Consider the following 17,032-nt stretch of genomic DNA (forward strand, 5'->3'; position numbering starts at 1 on the left):
GAGCTTTAGAAGACTTTATAGAGAACCTGGATGTGACTGGAAGTGCATTGTGGTTGTGTCTGGGAGGTGTTCTGAGATGCAGGGAGGCCATGCGCAGCCCCCGTGACTCAGAAGGACTCAGGTTCCTCTGGGGCGCTCCAGCCACGGGCTTGCCATCTGTGGATATTGAAAGCTGCAGGTGCCAAGTCAATGGATAAGGAGAGCCAACTGTATATGCAAACTTTTTGCTGAAAGTTAAAGCAAGTGACTTATGCAATTTGTCACAGAATTTTTCCCCCAACTCACTGCTCGTTCGTTCGTTCTTTCTTTCTTTCTCTTTATGAATGAATGAATGAATGAATGAATGAAGAGGAATAACTCACTGGCTATCGTGGAGTTACAGCTTTCACATACTACTTGGTCTCATCACCTGTAAATTCCATTTAAGAAAATACTTGTGACAGGAACAGCAACACCACAAAAATAAACAGTGTTCCTGTTAAATCAAAACCAGCCAAACGGTTTTATTCTATCAAGCTTTCTTGCAGGTTGCAGCTACTGTTTTAAGGCAACAATTAAAAGATCCAGCAAAGATCCCCGTGAAAATAACTGATGACCAAGAGACTCAAGTAGGGGAGGATGGGTTGTGCAATTCTGCGAAAGAAGGAAATTAGTATGGGGTTGAAGGTCTCTTGTGCTTTATTATGGTGAACAACATTCACTGAGATAAACTGTGAATCTTAATACACATTATTAATATAATCCCAGCCCTGTAGACTAGTTTGCTCTGTAATAAGATTTTTCAGTATTCAGGCCTTTTCTAAAACTCTGGGAGCCCTGGGGGCTGAAAGTTCATTTATGACCTACCTTTTTCGCTGTAACCATTCCTCACAGTGGGAATCTAACATAGTATTGATGTGGCTCCCTCTGTGTGTAAAGCCTTGGCAAATTGCCCCCTACCCTGTGACCGCTACTGCGAGCCCTAAGCAAATTGCCTCATGACCGTCACCAAAAGTCCCTGTATGTAGCTATCCCAAAAGGGCAGTAAGAATCCCTTTTGAGAACATGAAGGTCAAAACATTAACTCCTTTCTGCCCAGCCCACAGGTATATACATTTGATATGCAACGCTGGACAGACCTAACCTGCCTTTCCTGCAAGGGAAGTCAACCCACCTGGGGATGACTGACCCTGCCATGGAGAGACCACCGGAGACTGGCTTTTAAGAATAGTGGCTACTTCTGAAATGCAAGAGGTCATCATAGCGGCTCCATAGCCTTACTCTGGCAGGATTATACAACAGTGGCAAGAAAATAGCTTGCATTGTCTTCATTAGAGTACGTACCTCTCCTTATTTATACTCTGAAACTTAAGTGAACAACATCTTAAAACTAACATATTTCATCCCAAACCCTTGAGAGTGGATTGGAATAGTTTAAAACAGAATTTGTCCCCTGCTGTACCGCTTCACATGCTCCACCTATTAGAAGTACCACCAGAAGTAACCGTCATTGCCAGTTACTTCTGGATTGGGAAGCCACACAGAACACAACAAACCCCAATAAGAGGCTCAGGGCAGATGGGAGGGCTTCTTCAAGCACACACACACAAAAAAACACGCTGGAACTCAGCTCACCAAGCCAAGTCTCCTACTGGTTGCTTGCTGTGTTGCATTGCTGGTCTCGCTGCCAGCTGGAAGGGGTCTGGAGGTTCCAAGAGTACCACCAGACACCACCTCAAGTACCACTGGTTGAGAAACACTGGTTTAAAACAGCAGTACAAATACTGAATAGTGAGATTTTTTTTAAGTATATCAGAGCACAGTCCCATACATTTTTTTTTCCAGAAATATGTTCCATTTACACCAATGTCTGTCCCAGTTTCCAAAGGTCCTTCAACCAATAAAATGAAATAAATGAGCTCTTGCTACTTTCTCTGGAGGGAGTGACTTTGTCTTTCCAAAGACTTCTAGTACTCCCTCTGCTCCAAAGGGCTCTTCTTGATGAGATTGGGGGGGACGGGACAGATGGACACAAACAGCAAGGAAGGCTGGAACAGTGGAAGATTGTTTCCAGAAAGAGCCTGATCTTTCAGAGAACTCTCAGAGTACGGCCAAAGAAGTTGCAATAAGAGCTGTTGTTCGTGGCTTTGAATTAATACATTCCAGAACCCCGTGTGGGTACCTGAATCTGCCGATATGAGGGGAGTACCACCAGACTACAAGCGTAGTGTATGGCCACAAGTCATCTGCAAGAGAAGCAAGGGGAAAGAGCATCTCTCTAGCCTGGTCTGGTCTCACTGAAGCCGAGATCTGAATCTGGGCCCTGACAATACAGTCACAGCTTTCCTTTTTTCTTATAGTACAGCAATATGAATCCCTGCCGACAATGTGAAGCAAAAGATTTTCCAATAGGCCATTCAATATACACAGTTCTCCATAGGAAAGGATTTTTTTAAAAAGGAAGAGAGTTTATAAACTCTAATTAAAACACATCTTTAGACTGTAATAAAGTCTTTGGACTCTCTGCAATAGTGGCTTGATTTACACATCAGAGCATTGGAAGGAAGTAGACAGCAGAGCAACTCCTTACAAAGAGGGGTTGCTCAGGGATTAAACCAGAGGAAACAAAAGTTCCCTTGCCTTGAGGGGGCCTCCACACTGCCCCCCCCCCACCAAATACAACATGCACTGGAGTGGCAAAGCTGTATTGTAGGGGGAGAATTAGGCAGGACTGGGCTATAATATTAACTATGACCAGAAATGTAACTACAAACCCTGGAACCATTGGTTCCTGGGGCTGGAACCATTCAAGGGGAAGGCTCCACAGGAGAAGGAATGGGGGGTGTGAAGTTGCCGCAACGAGCACGCACTCCTCTGGGAGAATGGTAAGCAGTGCCTGTAGCGTCACCAGGGCTTGCGGCACCAAGTGCCAGAAGCCTGTGTGTCAACCCCATGCAGTGGGCGGGGCAAAACCCCAGACAGTGGGCAAGGTGATGCACCATTGCCTCGTTTCACTGGTTTTTTGGCTATAATTTTTAATAGGATAGACGTATTTCAACGCCGTTTGTTTCATTGCATTCTGCATGAAATTGCACATTGAATGATATATAACATGTTGGTATTATTCTAAAACACCAAAACTTAAAAAAAAAAATTGGCCAGTAGTAGTGTCACCCCCCCCCCGTGTGTGTGTCACCTGGTGCGACCCATACTCCCAGTACCCCCCTAAGGATGCCACTGAGTGGTGCAAGGCAGTCACTTCTGAGTTCTCCCCAGAGGAGAAGGCACTGGAGGGGTGCCCTTTCAAAGAAAGCCTCTGGAGAAGGCCTGGGGCATGTAGCCACAAGTGCCACAAGTGCCTCCTCCTCCAGGGAAAACCCCTTCCTCCAGGGAAAAGGCAGAAGTGACTGCCCTGCATGCCCTTTGGCATAGCGCCAGGGCAGGTGCCCCTCAGGCTCAACCCTACTCCAGTGAATAGGACACTTGTTTGGGAAATTGGCTTATACCTCTATCGGAAGTCTTGGAAGCCAAGCTCGCTGCACTATGTTTTAAGAATATGGCAATATTTTTTGCTTCAAGGCTTTATGGATATTAAATGGCTGAGTTATTAAATAATGCAACAAAAGGTTGTTCAGGCAAAGATGAATAAGGATCTGACTTAAAACTGAATGCTGGAGCTTCGTATAGACATTTATCTGGGTACATATGAACACATGCAGGGGAGGGAAAGGGAAGGGAAGGAGGGGATGGGAGTGATATTCACTGGCTGAGAAGGGAGAGGAAGGAATCTAATGGTACAATGAAAATACTTTTCAGCAATGGAGGCTTCTGATAAAAGTCAACAACAACCTGCCCTCCTCAGGAGCAAAAACAATGTCCTTTGTACCATTTGCTGGTCTAGTATTTCATTCTGTTGTTAACAATTACAGTGGGCCCTCTTTATTCCTGGGTTTATTCCTCTTTATTCCTTTATTCCTGGGCCCTCTTTATTCCTGGGTCTTTATCCATGGATGCCAAGCATGTGGTTGGAGGGCCTCAGAAGGCCTCTTGGACATGACCAGAAGGTATTTCTGGTTTGTGCCAGCCACTTCTGGTTGTGTCTGGAGGTGTTCTGAGGCTTAAGAAGGCTACAGGTGGCTTCCCCACACCTTAGAACAGGGGTGCTCAAACCTCAGCCTGGGGGCCACTTGCAGCCCTCAGGGACTCCCAATCTGGCCCTCAGGGAGCCTCCAGTCTTCAGTGAGCCTCTGGCCCTCCAGAGACTTGCTGGAACCTAAGCTGGCCCAATGCAACTGCTCTCGGCGTGAGGGTGACTGTTCGACATCTTGCGTGAGCTGTGGGAAGAGGGCACCCTCCACTGCTTGCTGTTTCATGTCTGTGATGCAGCAGCAGCAGCAAAGGAAAGGCTGGCCTTGCTTTGTGCAAGGCCTTTTATAGGCCTTGAGCTATTGCAAAACCTTCAATTATTCATATGTTTAATCTCTAATATATTCATTTATGTAAATTTATTCAAATTTTAAATGTAAATTAATTCTTTTTTTTCTTAGCCCCCCGACACAGTGTCAGAGAGATGATGTGGCCCTCCTGCCAAAAAGTTTGGACACCCCTGCCTTAGAACATCTCCCGGACATAACCAAAAATTGCTGGTGTGAACCAGAAGTGACTCCGATTGTATCCAAGAGGACTTCTGGCCGGATGCGGCCAGAATTGCTGCACCGCACCGCTCCCTCCCAGAGGTTTCATTATCCATAGAATTTGGCATCTGTGGGGATCCTGGAATGAATCTCCCACAGATTCTGAGGGCCCCCTATACATCAATGCATTTATGGGGTGATTCCGGTGAAGCCACCAGGGTCATGCAAGGATGGGGAGAAGCAAGAAACAGCCTGTGTTTCCCATGTGTCCCTTAGGTTCCTTCTGGGGTCGACTGTGACAGATACAGCACCCTGTCACAGGCTGTCAAAAAAAAGGGCAGCTGAAGCCATCAGAAAGGGAGCACCCAAAACTGGGGAACATGCCCTCCCATCACCTTGCTGCTTGTCTGGTGAGAGCTCAATCATTGGTTGTTAAGAAGCTTCCAGGAAGCCAACTGACCTGGTCAACCTCAGCTCCTCTGCAGCTATACACACACAGATCCTTGTAGCAATCGCCACAAGCCATCTGCAAGAGAAGCAAGAGGGAAGAGCATCTCTCTAGCCTGGTCTGGTCTCACTGAAGCCGAGATCTGAATCTGGGCCCTGACAATACAGTCACAGCTTTCCTTTTTTCTTACAGTACAGCAATATGAATCCCTGCCGAGAATGTGAAGCAAAAGATTTTCCAACAGGCCATTCAATATACACAGTTCTCCATAGAAAAGGATTTTTTAAAAAGGCAGAGAGTTTATAAACTCTAATTAAAACACATCTTTAAAATAAGCAGTCCTCAAAAGAATCAAAGTGGATTTAGTTCATGTTGATGTTTTCTGTTTCGCTTTTAAAGGACCAGATGCATCTCCAGCAATAACATTATTTAGACGTATTACTCAAGTGTTTTACTTGAATTTCTCTGGGGATCATTAAAGGAGGCCTCCCCCCTCCCCAACACGCACATATGCTATTCATTCTTCACAGTGCTGGTGCAAAATAAATAGTGACATCAAGATTTACTATGTAATAATATAAGAAAATCAAAGCAATGATTTACCTTTCCTTATGAAATCAATAAATTCACATAGCCATTTAAATGTTGCCTTTTAATTCTTGCGGGCAAATTTTAATGGCATCTCACATAAATTATCCCAGGAGACATCTCAGCAGATCCTAATTTAATTTACGTCGCTTTAAAACACAAAGAGATATTTGGAGGGAGAGGAATAACAGCGACTCCTTCCTTCCTTCCTTCCTTCCCCCCCCCTCCCTTAAAATAAGATGGTATATATGTTCAGTGGGTCCTTAGTCAGCAGGGAATGTGTTCCAAGACACCTCTGGAGATACCAAGTATCTCCGCGGGGGGGACGGGGACGAGGACGTTGGCAAACCAGAAGTGCCTTTCAGAAGCGTTTGGGAGCTTCCTGAGACACAGAGGTCATGCCTGACCTCCCCACACCTCAGAAGACCCTCCAGATATGGCTGGAATGCATTTCCGGCCACATTCGGGGGGGGGATCTGAGGTTCTCCAGTCACAGTCTCGGCATTTGCAAATATTCAAATCCATAGATGTCGAGCCACGGATAAGGAGGGCCCACTGTATACAAACTGAATGTTGTATTTAACACACATACAGACCTGTTCTACTGACTTCCCAGCCTTTGGGGAACTTATGTATGTAAAAAATTAGTAATAAATAAATAAAAGTTTCTTGCAAACCTACCAGTTCTTCCCTAATGAAATGAAGACAAGCTAGTCATGTTGTCAGTACCTGGGGATTACCCGAGTTCGCACTTGAGACAAACTAAATCATCTCCTTTCAAGAAACTTTTGTTAGTAGAGCAGTTCAAAAGAACAATCTCATTTGAGACACCGTATCTGTGCAGTATCAAACCCAAATGTCGCAGTAACAAACACATAAAAGGACGTACCCAGGGAAACATACTTTTTCATATAAAGCTAGGCAAGAAAATATTTTTTAATGAGAGCACAACTATTAAAAGAATGCTCAAGATGCTGTAATTATTATTCATTTCTAGAATTGCATCACGACGGAGCTTTACGATCCTATGGGGATTTTAATGTTTATGTATTGTGACGACGGCATCGACTATTAAAAAGCAATTTGGCTGACATTTTAGGTCTTTTGTTGCCAGTTTTAATTGGATTGTTCATCAAGCATCAACTCCCCTGCTAACTGCAAAAACTACAGGCCAACACGAGTTTACAGTAATGTCTGTTTAATGATTTCGTCTTGTCACCGGGCCAAACTTCATAGGGACATATGCATGCCTGGTTTCATACCAAGATCTATAATTAGATAATTGACAGCCAAACAAAATGAAGAAAATAATGAAATTAGAAAATAATAAAAAACGAATGCAATTCCATGGAGCTCTGCATTTAATAGAGTACGGCAGGGGTGCTCAATAGGTGGATCGCGATCTACCGGTAGATCGCGAGGCAAAATGAGTAGATCGTAGAGTGCCGACCCCCCCCTTCAGGTGCCTCTGGGAGGAAACGCCGGGAGTAAGGCCCATTGTACTCAATGGGGCTTACTCCCAGGCAAGTGTGGCTAGGATTGCAGCCTCACAGCCTAATCCTAGGCATGTCTACTCAGGAGTAAGTCCTGTTATACTCAGTGGGGCTCAAGGTACACCAACATACATTGTACACATAAATGTTATATGTTATGATAGCGCGAACATTGTAAAAAAAAACTCTGGTAGATCTCCGGGCCTTGCTGGGTTTCAAAGTAGCTCTCGAGCCAAAAAAAGTGTGAGCACCCCTGGAGTACGGCTTCAGGGGAGTTAAATAATACCATCTATTCAAGAAGACGGAAGCACTGGGAGATAGGATACTTTGCAAAATGTGTAGCCTTGCAAGAAAACAAGGAGACAACAACCACAACTGTGAACAGTTGACAAGGTTTGCAGTGAGTCAGCGAGTCTTGTTCGTTACAGGAGTCATTTTGTCAGATTCAAAGACATTTCTATGATGTCTTTCCCCCCTTCTTCCTTTATGATAATTCTTGGATGGATTTCCAAGAGCAATCGATGCACGGATCTGTGTTGCTGAAAATATTTGGCTGCTTTTATTCAAAAAACATTTGCTCCATTAAGGCTGACTCACGTCTTTTTAAGGCAAGGGTCACACTCCCATTACATGTTATAGGATTGCAACGCTGCCACGATAAAAATAGAATCTGGATCCTTGGTACAAAAAGGAGCTGAAGAAATGAAATGACAAGAGAAAGCTTCTGGATGGTAGGAAAAGTTGACCTGAGGGCCAATAAGGTGGTGGTGAAAGGGAGTGGCAAGTAAGGTGGGGGGGCATCTATTTACCCTCTTGTTTCCTCTTCTTTTTTGAATCCAGGGAGCAGGAGAAGGAATAGCACCACCAGCTAAGGGAAGGCTGCATCTGACATTGTGCCTGAGATACTGGACCCATCCCGGTGCTAATCTAAAGAAAGATATAGAACCGATTTAACCCTGATGGACGGACTCAACCTTGTTTCAACAGTCAGCTGCCGAGCAAGCTGCGTCCTGCAAATCCTGCTCCTTAAGTGCTTGGCGAGAGCGCACCCATCTTCTTCCAAGCTGTTGCCTTGACTCTAATGAGCCAGGTTTACTTTATGGATCATTTTTTTTAACATGACATGGTGTCTCCGAATATAAGCGAAAGTGTCTCGAAAGGACTAAAGTAACTGAAAATTGATAAAACTCCTCTAAGATGAAGGCTTTTCCGGCACTATGCAACAGGAAATCAATTTTAATGCCTTTCATCTCTGCCTATAAAGCACATCTCAGAGGTCCTTTCTTCACCTGGTGCTACTTTTAAGTCTCAGAAAATATCCACTGGCTACAGATTTTGTTTTGCTTCACAGAAGACAGACATTGTCTTAAGCAGTGTGTTTGTTCTGTGTTTTTAACAACTGGTGGGAAGAGTAACTAGTTGTTGCTGCATTCTCTGCAGCCAGTGACGTAGTCAGAGTGGGTGCAAAGCATTACGTTTTGCAGGGAGCCTCACCTTGCATTCACCTCTGGCCTGAAATGGCTACGAAGGGGAGGGGCCACTTGCACGCCGCAGTGAGCACTCCACAAAACTTTGTGCTTTGCACCCCTTCTAGCTACACCACTGGCTGCAGCAGAATGCAGCAACAACTAATTACTCTTCCCACCAGGGGCAAACAGCTGCATTTGATGCTGTAGCTCCGTGGTTCTCACACATTTAGCACCCAGACCCACATTTTAGAATGAGAATCTGTCAGGACCCACCGCAAGTGATGTCATGACCAGAAGTGACATCATCAAGCAGCAACATTTTTAACAATCCTAGGCTGCAATCCTACCCACACTTACCCAGGAGTAAGTCCCATTGACTATCATTGTCAAAAGAATATACACAGTAGCTTGTTACAGGTCTGTAACATTTCCCCAAATGCAGTCACACACCGTGGTAGCGTCAAATCTAATATATACAAAATAAAATATTGAAATGAATGGGTCCCACCTGAAATTGGCTCGCGACCCACCTAGTGGGTCCTGACCCACAGTTTGAGAAACACTGCTGTAGTTACATTTTGAGAAACTGAATGGAATTTGCAAGCCATAGTCTAGACTTCAGGATGTTGGCCAGGTGGGTTTGAGGTGTGCATAACTAGGAACTGCACTGCAAGCATTTGTTGCAAAAGTGACATGTCTGTTTACTGTTTCTGATGGAGTTTTAAGAACAACAGTTTTTGGAAGGGAAATGACCACATGTACAAAGATATGCATTTTAACCAGGCCATTCTTGAAGCTGTAGGCTTCAATGGCTAAATTAAAGATATTACACAACCATTGCAAATGCCATTTTTCAACCACACAAATATTCATACTTTTTTGCCTTGCAGCATTCAGAATCTGATTGAGACGACAATAAAGTTTTATGGAACATGAATCACACAGGGCTGAATATCCAACACTGCAGTGTGGCAGTATACCTCTTAGCAGTTAATCATATTTTTCTCCTGAAAATTTACAGTTTGGGGTATATAAATACATTTTATCCCTCAGAGGAAAAAAACTTTATCTGGAAATATTTCAGACTAAAATCATAAAGTCAAAAATGTAGCCGTTAAACCACAGTATATGTAGTAAAGGGGAGGGGGTGGGTGTCCCTGGAGCATTCATGAAAAATCTTCAAGCCTAGGCCGGAAAGTCATGCTGCAGTGCAGTCCCAGGTAGTCACCATGTGGGTGAGGGAGAGGTGCAAGTCTAGCCTTTGGAACATTTTATTGCTGTAGATGACCCAGTTGAACATCCCTGAGCCCCAGGGAAAGAGGAGTAGAAACAAAAGAGGGTGTTGCTGGTCCAACAACCAGGATTCCTCCAACCAGGCCTCAGAGTTCAGCAAGGGGGAGGGGATTGCTTCACCCCACGTCTTCCTCCAGGATCTTTCCTTGGGCTTGTCCCAGTCCCAGGGTAGCAGCCCTGAGGTAGTCAGTCCAGAGAGCCTTTATAACCATCCCTAATGACTTATTAAAGCCTTGGGACCTTCCCTTCCTGGACTGTATCCCTACCATTTCCACCACCAGCTCCACCTGGTCCAGCCTTAGGGCTTGAGGCAAGTAGCTATCTCATCATGGGCAGGAGGTCTGGTCTAGAGGGTAGAGCTTCCATTTGCCTGAAGATAACATCCACAAGGTCGCCAGTTCGAGGCCACCGGCACCGTGCGACCTTGAAGCAGCTGGCAAGCTGAGCTGAGCTATTTCGTCTGCTCTGAGCGTGGGAGGATGGAGGCCAGGATGGAGGCCAGATCAGAACGAAACATCTGAATTTGTTGTGGCTCTTGAAAGATAGAGCCTTCTTTCAATTGTAAAAATCCCTCCGGGGATTTAAATTAGCCTGCCTATGTAAACTGCCTTGAATAAAGTCTTGAATAAAGACCAAGAAAGGCTGTATATAAATACCTGTACTACTACTACTACTACTACTACTACTACTACTACTACTACTACTACTATTATAATATCTTTCCATCACACTTTGGAAATCCACCAAAAATCAGGCTGCGATCCACCAGTGGGTCCCGACCCACAGTTTGGGAACCACTGAGTTAGGGAATAAGAAACTCAGAGTTAAACAAAGACAAATGCATGAGTTCGGAAAACATGGAGATTTTGGTGCTCCAAATATTCAGATTTATCACCATGCCAGTGTATCAACGGGATAAATAATGTGATAGATTGATTTTGGCAGTCATCACATTTGAAATGTCATAAGCTGTCACTTGTCAAATACCAAATACCATTGCATATTACCTATCAGATGCTGACAGATACTAAATACCATTAAATGTCAGCTATCAAGCATGGTCAAATAGGATTGCATGGTGAATATCAAATACCATTGGTCATATACAGATGGTGAATGGGTTGGCAAATATTCAAGCATTTGGAGAAGAGCTGGAGAATTATTTGGCATTGAAATTTGTGGAGCATAATTTTGGAGGTGCGGGGAGAAATGAGCCAACTCCCTAAGCAAGAGCAGGTATAATATTAGACCTAGTCAACACACTAGAGCAGTGTTTCTCAAACTGTGGTCCGGGACCCACTAGGTGGGTCGTGAGCCAATTTCAGGTGGGTCCCCATTCATTTCAATATTTTATTTTGAATATGTTAAACTTGATGCTACCATGGGATGTGGTTGCATTTGGGGAAATGTTACACATCTGTACTTTTAACAGACTACTATGTATATGCTTTTAACAATGATAGCACATGGGACTTACTCATGGGTAAGTCCCCTGGGGCTGGGGATAAGAATAGGCCCTCAGTTTGGCTGTACTTGTCGTAAGAGGCGACTAAACAGCCACCGGGTAGATGGGACTCGTCAGCCTGGGAAGGCAGCTCATCTGAGAGAAGGAAAACTCTGATCCCAAACCTCCACTGCCTTGTGGCTACATCCAGTTAAGGAAAAGGCTTCAGGAGTCAACCTCGAGGCAAAATCCGGAGCCGGAGTCCGAGGCAGTTCATGGCTGAACACAGTCACGTTCTGGCAACTCCTGCGACGCCGCTGGGACCAACCATTCTGCCTTTCCATTGGACCATTTCAGCGATGTGGAGAGGGGGGATTTGCTGCATGGGAAACAGTCTATCCTCCATATCTACTTTACCCAGCCTTCACGCACTGAAGAGGACACTCTGTTCCAGAACCACCATTCAGAGCGTGACACCATAGTCTTCAGAGGCTGAAGGATGCCAATGACTCATGGGTAAGTGTGGGTAGGATTGCAGCCTAGGATTGTTAAAAAATTTCCTGCTTGATGATGTCACTTCTGGTCATGACATCACTTCCAGTGGGTCCTGACAGATTCTCATTGTAAAAAGTGGGTCCCAGTGCTAAATGTTTGAGAATCACTACACTGGAGCCCTTTACAGACATTCATAGGGGATATAATGAATGCATCATCATCATCATTTTTATTTAGGGAGGCCTTTTATGCTGACACCAGGGGGCATGGCACTCTTTGAATGGATTTTAAATTTGGGATCCAGGTTTTTATTGTGTTTTATTGTTTTTAATGTCTTTTATATATGTATATTTTATGTTTTTAATTATGTTTTTTAATTGTGAACTGCCTTGAGTGTCCTCATTGGATAGAAAGGCGGGATATAATCTCTAAAATAAATAAAAATAAAAATCATAGTGAAAACCACTGATCCAACTTACCAGGCAAATGGAATTCAGGCATATCTTGGTTCACGCAGTTTTGATTTACACGTTTTTGAAATAACGCACTTGTTCAATTAATACCGGAATCCTAATTCACGCATGCAAATTTTAAAATAATCCAGTAAAACTTCCTGGGCTTCCACATGTTGAACTGGCAGTACAGACATGTGTTATATCTCTCAGTGTGAAATCATGTCTGGAAAACTTTATTCTGCTTTGTCTGGGGAACCTAAAGCTAAAAAGGCATGAAACGCAATCACAATTGATGTGAAATTAGATGTGATCAAGTGCCTTCAAAAAGGAGAGCGTGCATCGGATGTTGGCCACGTGCTTGGTTTATGTGAGAGCACTGTTAGAAATATTTGAGTCAGTGCCAAAAAGATAAAGTGCTCAATCAGGGACATCTGCAGGTTCAAAGAAAACCTCTTTGCTCAAAGTTCTATAAAGGAACACATGGAGTAGATGTTGAGCACATGGATCGAAGATAAAAACGAGAGCAAAGTAACCGTCAACATGTTCCTAAACCCTAAGCGTGCAAAATCTTTGAAGGACTACAGAAGGATGAAGAAGGCCCAGTGAAGCAATTCAAGGCTAATTCTGTACATCCAAGTTCAATTCAAGATTTTTGGGAAAATGTCCAAGTTGCCTATCTTCCCCCAAACACCACATCCATCATCCAGTTAAAAGATTCAAGTGTGAATAGTATGTTTAAGGATTATTTCAAGAAAACATTTAATGCTGTCTTGTCCATGGAGAAAATGACTGCTAAAGATCTCTGGAAATTGTATAACATTAGAGCCTCTGTGATGCTTGTTGATGAGGCATGGGGTGCAGTTACTTCTATGAATGGTGTCCGGGGGGAAAACTGAGTCCATAGCTAGTGTGTGCCTTTGGAAGATTTGGTGTTGAAGTGACCTACCTAAAGGCTCAATCCTGTCCAACATTCCAGTGCTGATGCAGCCACAGTGCAGCCCCGAAGTAAGGGAACAAACATTCCTTTACCTTGAGGTGGCTTCTAGGATTGTCCCCTCACCATAGGATGCAGCACAAGCCCCAATGGCATGGCTGCACCAGTGCTGGAATGTTGAATAGGACTGGGTCCTAAAAACAGAGGGGAAAAAACTGTGTGTTTGGCTAAGAAAGTAGGTCTTGAAAAGGTGAAGCTAGGACAGTGTTTCTCAATCAGTGGTACTTTTACCACTGGTGGTTCTGGAGGTGGTGTCCAGTGGTTCATGCAGGACCCCCACTGCTTGGCAATGAGACCAGCATTGCAATGCAATAAGCAGCAGTAGGAGACTTGGCTTGGTGGGCAGAACTCCAGCATGCGCTTTTTGCGTGCTCAAAAAAGCCCACTCCATCTGCCCTGCACCTCTTTGTTGCGTCATGCCTGGCTTCTGAATCCAGAAGTAATCGGTGATGACATCATTGCTTGTTACTTCCAGTGGTATTTCCACTAGGTGGTCCTTGCAAAGTGGTATGGTGGGGGACACACGTTGAGAAACACTGAGCACTGATGTTCAGGAGTTATTAAGACTCTCATAAAGAAGGACTTCTGCCCAAAGACTTGCTTGACCTTGAAAAGGAGAAAGAACATGAGGAAGTGGAGAACAAAGAGGCAGCTGAGGTCATTCAAACTCTTAATGGCTCTGCAATTGACAGAGGCATTCCGTTTAATTGAGAGCACTTCAGCTGTGTTAGACAAAGGCAATTCAAAAGGTGAACATAGCTCAAAAGCGAGGAGAGATGCGCAGCTGGCTATGCAATACTACAAAGAAACACTGCAAGAAAAGAAAATGAAAACCACCCAAGGCCCTGTGATTGTGCTTCTCAAAAACTTTGTGAGATCCAAAATCTGGTGACGACAAATTATCTCAGCCATCAGCACCTGTAGCCTCACTCTTCCAGTTCCAGTACCCCCCCTTTCCTTAAATTGTCAGTCATCAACCCAAGTGATACCTGACTTCCCCCTAACCTGTACTATTTGCATACATTCCTGTGGTTCATGTATTTTTAATTTACACCTCGTTTGATATGCCTTGACCACACCACCAAATTTGCAGCTTGCCCAGCCGCACCTCTTGAGCAAGCAGCACGTCAGAGGGTCCTCAAGTCCCAACACCAAGACAGTGGCCTGTTCTGTGGAGGGAGGGACAATGCCAGAAGCTTGACCAGATCTGCTGGAGCCAAGTGAGTCTGGACCCAGGCATCAGCAAACCCTTTTTCTCCTAAGATCTTCCTGTAAGTGTATGGAATATCCTCACAACTCTGGTTTGAGTCACAATTCCTGGTTTGGGAACCAATGGTCCAAAGTATGCATTTGCATTAACAAGGCTAAGTAACTGGGAATTATTTTTTCAATGCACAGATCTTCCTTGCTAGATTATGGGGAATAAAAGAACCACAGTGAGTGGCTGCCATTGTCCTATATGTGGGCACGTATGTCACCCTCTGATGGTTGCTGATATGAATGTCTCCTGCCAAGGCTAGTCTGAGATTCAGAAAGCTGTGCAGTAACGAGAAATAGCGGAGTGCAGAAAATCCACTTTAATCTGCCCTTTTCTGGATGGTTTATCACTGACAGTGCTATTTGGTCTCTTCCTCTTGTCATCTCTGAATGAGCTCCATTACAGGTGACAGCAAGAGTGCACGTGAGGACATAAAAAGACCTAAGAAAGAGCCAGGGGTAAAAAAAATAAATAAATGGATTGAGCACAAATGTTGAAAAAATTCTTCTATTGAATGGGGGGACAGGGAACAAGGAAATTCTCCTTTTTCCAGCTGATATTATTTATGTTTCAAATGCACTTACATATATGCTAGTCCTTTTATGGGATACTGTTTAATGCACTGCTTCTCAAACTGTGAGTTGGGGCCACTAGTTGGGTCATGAGCCAATTTTAAGTGAGTCCCCATTCATTTCATATGTGCATTTTATTTTTAATATTAGTCTTGATGCTACCATGTTACAGTCCTCATTATCTGCTCTGGTTAGGTTCCTGGAAAACATAGCGGATACTAAATTAAGGGATATTGAGTGTGCAATCCTATCCACACTTTCCTGGGAGTAAGCCCTATTGACTACAATGGGACTTACTTTTGAGTAGACAGGCATAGGATTGGCTCTGAATCACTGAGCCTATGGGGAAAATGGCATTGGGTTCCGGGGGACCCTCTTCACCATACAGTCTATGGATTTTATGAACCTGAAACTTAACTTGAAGACTGTGGGACGGGGTGATAGTGAGGGCTCATCAACATCAAAAATTTCCTCCTCCATGCTGGATGTCCCTTGATGTGTTGAAGGTTAAGGTGATGCAATTTATCTGTGCTATCCCTCAACTCGTTGAAGGTTGCTGTCCCAAAATTGAGGCCTCAGAAAACAGCAGCAGGGAGGGGGCTGCTTCACCTACCATCCTCCTCCTCCTTCTCCACCTGTCTCTTAACTTCTTCCATTACTTAACTAAATCCATTACGGGGTACAAGCCATGATGTGTATGCGCAACCTCCTGATTTTAGAAATGGGTTATGTCAGAATGCCAGATGCAAGGGAGGGCACCAGGATGAGGTCTCTTGTTATCTGGTGTGCTCCCTGGGGCGTTTGGTGGGCCGCTGTGAGATACAGGAAGCTGGACTAGATGGGCCTGTGGCCTGATCCAGTGGGCTGTTCTTATGTTCTTAACTACAATTCCCAGGAAGCCTTGCAGGTCTCTTGTTATCTGGTGTGCTCCCTGGGGCATTTGGTGGGCCGCTGTGAGATACAGGAAGCTGGACTAGATGGGCCTATGGCCTGATCCAGTGGGGCTGTTCTTACGTTCCCTTGGCTCGCTCCAGCCACAGAACAGCCCTTAGGTAGTCTTCCAGAGACCTCTCATCATCAGCCTCTCACTGATGGGCCTGAGAAGGTTCAGCTGGATCCCCAACATGGTGCCAAATATGGTGGGGCAAGTCATTCACAGATAAAAGAACAGTCACAGGTAATGAGGAGGAGGTGGCAATTTTGCAAATTCACAGATAGCGAATTCACAGATAAGCAAATTCACAGATAGCAAATTTGCATATAGACAGAACTGACTCTATGTGAAGTATTTGGGGAAACGTGACTGATCTGTACTTTTAACAGGTCACTGTGTAGATGAGACATTTTCAACCATTGGGCCGTGGCACACTGGCGTGCCGCGAGTGGTCCACAGGTGTGCCACAGGAATTTGAGGGAAGGTCATTTATTAGTAGGGCCAATAAGGATGTGAGGCCCCCATTGGCAGCATGGTGTGCCTTGGCAATTATCAAAAAACCTGATGGTGCGCCTTGACCATTTTAGTGCCTTGTCAGTGTGCCGTCAGATGAAAAAGGTCAAAAATCGCTGATGTAGATGCTTTTTAACAACGATAGTAATTAGGGCTTACTCCTGGGTAAGTGTGGATAGGATTGCAGTATTTGGGTTGTTTAATGTTTTCTTAAACAGATCAGCAAGTGTTTGGTACAGGTAGGTGGTACTTGGTATGGTGGGAGGGTTTTTTTTACAAAAAAAAAATAAACTTTTAATTTACTTATTAGGGTGCAATCCTAACCCCTTATGTCAGTGCTTTACAGCACTGGCACAGAAGCGCCAATGGGATGTGTGCTGCATCCTGCAGTTGGGTGTCACTCACGGAGGCCTCCTTAAAGTAAAGAAATGTTTGTTCCCGTACCTCAGAGCTGCATTGCCCT

At 44.4% G+C, this 17,032-nt stretch overlaps 1 protein-coding gene and 1 long non-coding RNA gene across 5 annotated transcripts in view; one reads left to right on the plus strand and one right to left on the minus strand.

Moving 5' to 3' along the window:
* Nucleotides 1-11,231, plus strand: part of LOC136663101 (uncharacterized) — a 41,639-nt gene extending 30,408 nt beyond the window's left edge. For 2 of the 3 annotated variants that reach the window (XR_010795013.1, XR_010795014.1), the window contains one exon: nucleotides 7,983-11,231. This is a non-coding gene — a long non-coding RNA (uncharacterized lncRNA). Of the gene's footprint in view, nucleotides 1-4,526; nucleotides 6,253-7,982 lie in introns of those variants that run through there. The other variant, XR_010795015.1, reaches the window with a different exon arrangement.
* Nucleotides 1-17,032, minus strand: part of TENM1 (teneurin transmembrane protein 1) — a 277,961-nt gene that overhangs the window by 188,466 nt on the left and 72,463 nt on the right. The window lies entirely within an intron of this gene.

Source organism: Tiliqua scincoides, chromosome 12 (genome assembly GCF_035046505.1).
Source record: "Tiliqua scincoides isolate rTilSci1 chromosome 12, rTilSci1.hap2, whole genome shotgun sequence".
NCBI lineage: Eukaryota > Metazoa > Chordata > Lepidosauria > Squamata > Scincidae > Tiliqua > Tiliqua scincoides.